The sequence below is a fragment of the Ovis aries genome, chromosome 5, assembly GCF_016772045.2.
Source record: "Ovis aries strain OAR_USU_Benz2616 breed Rambouillet chromosome 5, ARS-UI_Ramb_v3.0, whole genome shotgun sequence".
Taxonomy (NCBI): Eukaryota; Metazoa; Chordata; class Mammalia; order Artiodactyla; family Bovidae; genus Ovis; species Ovis aries.
In genome coordinates, this window is record NC_056058.1 from 19,516,365 (window position 1) to 19,524,631 (window position 8,267).

The following is an 8,267-nucleotide window of genomic DNA, read 5'->3' on the forward strand; positions in this document are numbered from 1 at the left end:
AATACTGAGTTTTAAGCCGTCTTTTTCACTCTCCTCCTTTACCCTCATCAGGAGGCTCTTTAGTTCCTCTTTGCTTTCTGACATTAGAGTGCTCTCTCTGCTTTTATTTAGTTCTTTCATTTCTCTCATCAGAATTTCGTAGTTTCCCTCATATAGATCTTGTACATATTTTGTTAAATTTATACTTAAGTAGTTCATTTTGGGGAAGCTAATGTGAAAGTATTTCAAATTCTACTTGTTCATTGTTGGTGATCGACTTTCGTGTATTAAACTTGTATCATGCAAGCCTGCTATAATCACTTATTTGTTTCAGGAGTTCCTATTGATTTTTTGGAATTTTATACTTAGATGATCATGTCATTGACAAAATTTTATTTCTTTATTCCTAATCTATTTCCTTTTTTTGTCTTATTACTTTAGCAAGGACTTCCATTATGATGTTGAAAAGCAGTGGTAAGTGGAGGTATCCTTGTCTTGTTTCTGATCTTTGTGAGAAAGCTTCATTTCTCACCATGATGTATGATGTAAGTATAGGTTTTTGTAGACATTCATTATCAAGGGAAGCTCCTTTCTATTCTTAGTTTACTGAGAGTTTTTTTTATCATGAATTGGTGATGGATTTTGTAAAATGCTTTTTTCTGTATATATTACTATGATCATGTGATTTTTCTTCTTTAGCCTGTTGATGTAATGGATTAATTGATTTTTTAAAATATTGAACCAGCCTGTCATATCTGGGATAAATCCCACTTGGTGGTACTGTATAATTCTTTGTATAAATTTTTAATTTAGTTTGCTAATATTTTGTTGAGAATTTTTGCATCTATGTTTATGACAGATATTGACCTGTACTTTTCTTTTTGTCTAATATTTTTGTCTGTTTTTTTTTTTTTTTCCTGTTATGGTAATACTGGCCTCAGAGGATGAGTTAGGAAGTATTCTGCTTCCATGTTCTGAAAGTTATTGAAGAGACTTTCTACATTTCCTCCTTAATGTTTGGTCAAATTCACCAGTGAACCCATGTGGGTCTGGTGTTTTCTGTTTTGGAAGGTTATTAATATTATTCAATTTATTTGATAGATATAGGCCTATTCAGATTGCCTGTTTCTTGTATGAATTCAGGCAAATTGTGTCTTTTAAGGAATTGGTTTATTTCATCTAGGTTATCAAATTTGTGGCCATAGAATTGTTCCTGTGGTTCCTTTATTATCCTTTTAGTGTCCATAGACTCTATAGTGATGTCTGTCTTTAATTTCTGTTATTAGTAATTTGAGTTGTTTCTTTTTCCTTGGTTTGCCTGACTAGAGGCTTATTAGTTTTATTGATCTTTTCAAAGAAACAACTTTTGATTTTATTTTCTCTATTGATTTCTTGTTTTCAATTTCATAGATTTCTGTTCTAATTCTTAATATTTCTTTTCTTCTGCTTACTCTAGATTTAATCTGCTCTTTTTCTAGTTCCCTAAGGTAAAAGCTTAGATGATTGATTTTAGATCTTTCCCTTCTTTTCTAATGTATATTTTCAGTGCTATAAATATACTAAGCATTGCTTTTACTACATCCTACAAAATTTGACGTTATGTTTTAATTTTTGTTTCAAAACATTCTCTTGAGGTTTCTTCTTTAACCCATATATTATTAAGACGTATTTTGTTTAGTCTCCATATTTTGGGGGAGTTTTCCAGCTTTCTTTCTGTTACTGACTTTTAATTTGATTGTAGTTTAAGAAGAGTAGGCATTGTATAATTTCTATTCTAAATTTGTTAAGGTATTTTATGGCCTGAAATGGTGGTCTGTCTTGGTGAACTTCCTCTGTGAGCTTGAGAAGAATATACATTCTACTGTTGTTGAATGAAGTAGTATATAGATGTTTTTATATATGATGGTGCTGTTGAATGTCCTTACTGAAGTGTTACTTGCTGAATGTTTCTATGTCTGATAGATGGATATTGAAGACTCCTAGTTATAATACTGGGCTCATCTATTTCTCTTTGTAGTTCTAACAGTTTTCACCCCATGCACTTTGATACTCTGTTGTTAGAGGCATACACATTAAGGATTGATATGTCTTAGAGAATTGACTCCTTAGTCATTATGTAATGCCTCTTTTTATCCTTGATAACTTTCCTTTTTCTGAAGTCTGCTCTGAAATTAATACAGTATTTCTGTTAATAAAGCCATTCCTTTTTTTGGTTAGTGTTGTCATAGTACATTTTTCTCCATCAATGTACTTTTATTCTATATATATATATATTTATGTTTAAAATGGATTTATAGTTAGGCCTTGTTTCTTGACCTACTCTGAAATATTTGGTGCATTTAGGGCGTTGATGTTCAAAGTGATTATTGATATGCATGTGAAGTAAAAGTCACTCAGTTGTGGCCGACTCTTTGCGACCCAATAGACTATACAGTCCATGGAATTCTCCAGGCCAGAATACTGGAATGGGTAGCCTTTCCCTTCTCCAGGGGATCTTCCTAACCCAGGGATCAAACCCAGGTCTCTGGCATAGTGGGCAGATTCTTTACCAGCTGAGCTACAAGGGAAGCCCGATTATTGATACAGTTGAATTAATTGTTGTTGAATTATAGTTGAATTAATCTATCATAATTGTTACTGTTTCTAGGTTTTACCCTTGCTTTTTGTTGCTATTTTTGCCTTTCACTTTTTTCCTGCCTTTTATGGTTTTTAATTAATTAAGCATTTCAGATGGTTCAAATTTTTCTCCTTAATTAGTAAATTAGTTATACTTTTAAACTTTTTTAGTGGTTGCCCTAGAGTTGGCAGTATATATTTACAATTACTCCAAGTTCACTTCAAATAACATTATACCACTTCCTGGGGAGTGTGACAGCAAATAACAAAATAATCCTGATTCCTCTCTTCCATCTCTTGTTTCACCATTGTCATTCATTTCACATATATATAAGCCTGTATGCTTATGTATGTATACCATTATCCATCAATATCCATCAATACAGGGGATTGGTTCTAGGACCCTCTCTAGATAATAAAATTCACAGATGCTGAAGTCCCTTACAGTCAGCCCTCTGTATTCATGGATGCAGAACTCATGGATATGGAGTATGTGTGTATGTGTGTTTATTTATATATAACCATATATAATCAAATACATTGTTGCTATTATTTTGAAGAAATTGTTATCAGATCAATTATGAGTAAGAAAAATAAGTGTTTTTATTTTACCTTCACTTATTCCTTCTCTGATGCTCTCTTTCTTTATGTAGATCTGAGTTTTATCATTTTCCTTCTCACTAAAGATTTCTTTTATCATTTCTTACAAGTTCAGTCTACTAGCAATAGATTGTGTTAGTTTTCACTTGAGAAAGTTTTAATTTATCCTTCAGTTCTGAAGGATAATTTTGCAAGGTACAGAATTTAGGTTGGTGGGGTTTTTTTCTTGTAGCATTTAAAATATTTCACTTTACTCTTTGCTTGCTTACCTGATTTCTGAAGAGAAAGAGGTGTAATTCTTATCTTTATTCTTTTATAGGTAAGGCATCCTTCCCCCACCCCCCACTTCTTTTAGAGTTTTCTCTCTTTTTTTTATTGAAGTATAGTTGATTTGGGGCTTCCCAGATGGCTCAGTGGTAAAGAATCCGCTTGCCAGTACAGGAGATGTGGGCTTAATCCTTGGCTCAGGAAGATCCTCTGGAGGAGGAAATAGCAACCCACTCCAGTATTCTTGCCTGGGAAATCCCATGGACAGAGGAGCCTGGCGGGCTACAGCCCATGGGGTTGTGAAAGAGTTGGACACAACTTAGTGACTAAACAACGATAGTTAATTTACGTTGTTGTGTCAATTACTTCCATTCAGCAAAGTGACTTAGTTATACATATATGTGTGTATATATATGTTTTCATACTCTTTTCCATTATGGTTTATCAAGTATATTGAATATAGTTCCCTGTGCTATACACAGTAGGACCTTGTTGTTTATCCATTCTCTATATACCAGTTTGCATCTGCTAATCCCTAACTCCCAGTCCATCCCTCTCCCACGCCCACCCTTCGCAACCAGCAGTGCGTTCTCTGTCTGTGATTCTGTTTCTGTTTCATAGGCAGGTTCATTTGTGTGTGCTCCCCATGACTGGGTCCCCTAGAGTTTTTAGTCTCTCAGATTTGACCATAGTGAGCCTCCAGCAACTCATCAGTTCCATTTTAGGTCCCAGACCTAAGTGAGGCCATATGGTGTTTGTCTTCCTGACTTCACTTAGTATGGTCATCTCTGGTTGCGTGCATGGTGCTGCAAATGGCATGGTTTCATGCCTCTATGGCTGAGCTGTACTGTATAAATGTACCACAGCTTTGTCCATTCATCTGTCAGTGGACATTCATGTTGTTTTCCTGTCTTGGCTATTGTGAATAGTGGTTTTAATCTTTGACTTTCTGTATTTTGAAAATGATATGCCTAGGGTATTTGGAGAGAGGAGTTTGGGATGGGGCATTTATCCTGCTCTGTGTACTCTGAGCTTCCTGGAATTATGGTTTGGTGTCTGACATTAATTTCGAAGAATTTTTCCTTCGTTATTCAAATATTTCTCCTGTTCCTTCTTTTCTTCTTTTGAAATTCTGATTATACATATGCTTCACCTTTAGTATTTATCTCACAGTTCTTGGATATTTTGTTCTTTTTTTCTCTCTTTTATTCTCTTTGATTTTTTCAGTTTTTGGTGGTTGCCACTGAGCTGTCCTCAAGTTCAAAGATTTTTTCGTCAGCTGTGTCCAGTCTACTGATAAGCAAAACAAAGGCATTTTTCGTATTGTTTTTCATCTCTAGCATTTTTTGTGTTCATTCATAGAATTTCCATTTCTTTGCTTACACTGCCTATTCATTCTTGCATCTTGTCTATTTTATCTGTTAAAGGCTTTAACATCTTAATCATAATTGTTTTAAATTCCTGATCTGATAATCACAACATCCCTGCCATATCTGAGTCCAGTTCTCTTGCTTGCTGTCTCTTCTGTGTCTTTTGCCTTTAGTATGTCTTATAATTTTTTTCTTGATAGCCAGACATGATGTACTGGGTAAAAAGAACTGCTGTAAATATGCCTTTAGTAATGTGATGGTAAGTTGTGTATGTACGGGGCTGGGTAGTTCTCTGTAGTCCTAAGAGTAGTGCCTCTTAGTCTTTTAGTGAGCCTGTCCCCCTGGAACGTCACATGTGCCTGTCAGTCCTCTCATCCTTCAGTGAGACAGAATGCCTAGAGCCAGCTGGAGATGGGAATTTCTCTTCTGTTAGGCCAGTTAGACTCTGATAAAACTCCAGCAGATTAGGCTTTGATGTTATGGAAAAACCCAAATGAGTTTTGGTTAACCCAGAAACTTTGAATAGGTATTCCATTCACATGGCTCAAAAGTCAAAATGAAATATATGAAAAAATTAAGTGAATTGCCTCAAACTCCCCCACAAATGTTGTTGTTCAGTCACTCAGTTGTGTTCGACGTTTTGCAACCCCATGGACTGCAGCACGCCAGGCTTCCCTGTCCCTCACCATCTCCCAGAGTTTGCCCAAATTCATGTCCATTGAATTGGTGATGCCATCCAACCATCTCATCTTCTGTTGCCCTCTTCTCCTTCTGCCTTCAGTCTTACCCAGGATCAGGGTCTTTTCCAGTGAGTTGGCTTTTTGCATCAGGTAGCCAAAGGATTGGAGCTTCAGCTTCAGCATCAGTCCTTCCAATGAGTATTCAGGGTTGATTTCCTTTAAGATTGACTGGTTTGATCTCTTTGCTGTACAAGGGACTCTCAAGAGTCTTCACCACCACAGTTCAAAGCATCACTTCCTTAGCACTCTGCCTTCTTTATGGTCCAGCTCTCACATCTGTATATGACTGCTGGAAAAACTATAGCCTTGACTATACAGACCTTTGTGGGCAAAGTGATGTCTGCTTTTTAATGCACTGTCTAGGTTTGTCAAAGTTTTCCTGCCAAGAAGCAGTCACCTTCTAATTTCATGACTGCAATCACCATCTGCAGTGATTTTAGAGCCCAAGAAGAGTCAATGCTTCCACCTTTTCCCCTTCTATTTGCCATGAAGTGATGGAACCAGATGCCATGGTCTTAGTTTTTTTAATATTGAGTTTTAAGCTGGCTTTTTCATTCTCCTCCTTCACCCTCATCGAGAGGTTCTTTAGTTCCTCTTCGCTTTCTGCTGTTAGAGTGGTATCATCCACATATCTAAGGTTGTTGATATTTCTCCCAGCAATCTTGATTCCAGCTTGTAACTCATCCAGCCCAGCGTTTCACATGATGTGGTCTATGTACAAGGTAAATAAACAGGGTGACAACAACGGTACATAAACAGGGTGACAATGAACAGACTTATCATACTCCTTTCTCAATCTTGAACCAGTCAGTTGTTCCATACTGACATGCGGGTCCATGTTCTTGACCCACATATAGGTTTCTCAGAAGACAGATAGGATGGTCTGGTATTACCATCTCTGTAAGAGTTTTCCACAGTTTGTTATGATCCACAAAGACAAAGGCTTTAGCATAGTCAGTGGGACAGAGGTGGATGTTTTTCTGGAATTCCCTTGCTTTCTCCATGATCCAGTGAATGCTGGCAATTTGATCTCTGGTTCCTTTGCGTTTTCTAAATCCAGCTCGAACACCTGGATGTTCTTGGTTCATGTAATGCTGAAGCCTAGCTTGAAGGATTTTAAGCATAACCTTACTATCATAGGAGAGGAGTGCAACAGTCCAGTGGTTGGGACATTCTTTAGTACTGCTCTTCTTGGAAATTGGGATAAAGATTGACCTTCTCTGGGGCTTCCCTGGTGGCCCAGCTTGTAAAGACTCTGCCTGCAATGCAGGAGACCCCGGTTTGATTCCTGGGTCAGGAAGATACCCTAGAGAAGGGAATAGCTAACCATTCCAGTATTCTGGCCTGGAAAATTCCATGGACTGTATAGTCCATGGGGTCACAAAGAGTTGGACATGACTGAGCAACTTTCACTTTGACCTTTTCCAGTCCTGTGGCCACTGCTGGATTTTCCAAATTTGCTGACAGATTGAGTGGAGTCCTTTAATAGCATCTTTTAGGATTTTAAATAGCTCTGCTGGAATTCCATCACCTTCACTAGCTTTATTGGCACCAGTACTTCCTAAGGCCCCACAAATAACTAGTTTTCATTAGTTTTTTGGTATATCCTGCATTTACATAAATATAAGCAACTATTAATATATGGCTTAAAGCTCAACATTCAGAAAACGAAGATCATGGCATCTGGTCCCATCACTTCATAGCAAATAGATAGGGAAACAGTGGAAACAGTGTCTGACTTTATTTTTTGGGGCTCCAAAATCACTGCAGATGGTGATTACAGCCATGAAATTAAAAGACACTTACTCCTTGGAAGAAAAGTTATGACTAACCTAGATAGCATATTGAAAACCAGAGACATTACTTTGCCAACAAAGGTCCATCTAGTCAAGGCTATGATTTTACCAGTGGTCATGTATGGATGAGCTGAGCACCAAAGAACTGATGCTTTTGAACTGTAGTGTTGGAGAAGACTCTTGAGAGTCCCTTGGACTGCAAGGAGATCCAATCAGTCCATTCTAAAAGAGATCAGCCTTGGGTGTTCTTTGGAAGGAATGATGCTTAAGCTGAAATGCCAGTACTTTGGCCACCTCATGCGAAGAGTTGACTCATTGGAAAAGACTCTGATGCTGGGAGAGATTGGGGGCAGGAGGAAAAGGGGACGACAGAGGATGAGATGGCTAGATGGCATCACCGACTCAATGGACGTGAGTTTGAGCTAACTCTGGGAGATGGTGATAGACAGGGAGGCCTGGCGTGCTGCGATTCATGGGGTCGCAAAGAGTTGGACACGACTGAGCGACTGAACTGAACTGATTAATATATGGCTTTATTTTTCTCTTGTTCGTACACAAGAGGTAGCATCCTACAAAACTTTTGCACCTTGCTTTTTCTCACTTTTTATAATATTCAAACTTAGATTAGGATATTTTAAAATGTTTTATAATTCTATTATCTCTCTTCTTATTGGAACTACAAGTTTTTGATGATATACCTCTTGGACTGGTACTCTAATTTTATCTCTTATTTTTTTATTCAAAATTTTTCTCTTTTCTAGGGTATTTCCATAACATTATCTTCCATGCCAAGGGTGTTATACTCTTCTCTGAATATGTGTATGTCTAATACCACTAAGCTCTTATTTTCATTGATGACTATCTTTTCTTAGCAGTCTGAAATGTTTACTGATAATTGT